This window comes from Amblyomma americanum, chromosome 1 (genome assembly GCF_052857255.1).
Source record: "Amblyomma americanum isolate KBUSLIRL-KWMA chromosome 1, ASM5285725v1, whole genome shotgun sequence".
Taxonomy (NCBI): domain Eukaryota; kingdom Metazoa; phylum Arthropoda; class Arachnida; order Ixodida; family Ixodidae; genus Amblyomma; species Amblyomma americanum.
Window position 1 is genome coordinate 160,153,399 of NC_135497.1, and position 667 is coordinate 160,154,065.

Here is a 667-nt window from a genome sequence, read left to right on the forward strand (position 1 = left end):
CTCGGAAAGCCTGAAAGAGGAGGATTTCAATCGGCGAGGAAAGGACTTTGGCATATACACTCGCGCGCTTTTAACAAAGAGTAAAACGGCTCAGTATACCGCTATGTGTACTCACGACCGAAATGCGAGAGACAAACGAACAGGCAACTAACTATACACGTGTTGACCTGCCGAAAGCCACAGCAAATATTTCGAGATTACTGCGGGGACAAACTCTGTACAACCGAGCTACAAGTCGGACGCTTGTTTATCATGTTCGGAAATTTATTTTGAGCATAATAAAACTTGACAGTACGTACCATTCCTCGCGTTCCCGATAGGTTAAGCATGTAAACGATCCCTTCTTTAAAGCGAGGTAAGCAGTTCAAGCAAAATGCCAACAGTTCGCTGGTGCAACAGAACTACTCGAGCACATTTGCACTGCCGTGACTGAACACTGCGGTCGCAGGGGCTAGCCATACACTGTAGGGTTATTTTGTCCGGAAAGTAATGTCCGTGATTATGTTGTGGAGCAACTATATGTCACAGTGCGCTAGGACCGGTTGGGAATGGTTGAGGGGAAGTTAGCCTACGCGGGCGCGGTCGCGCAGTCTCTGCGCCCGTCTTGAGATGAAGTATAGGCTTTTCCTGAAACTCGTTTACATCTCCCGTGCAAGCCGTAATGCAG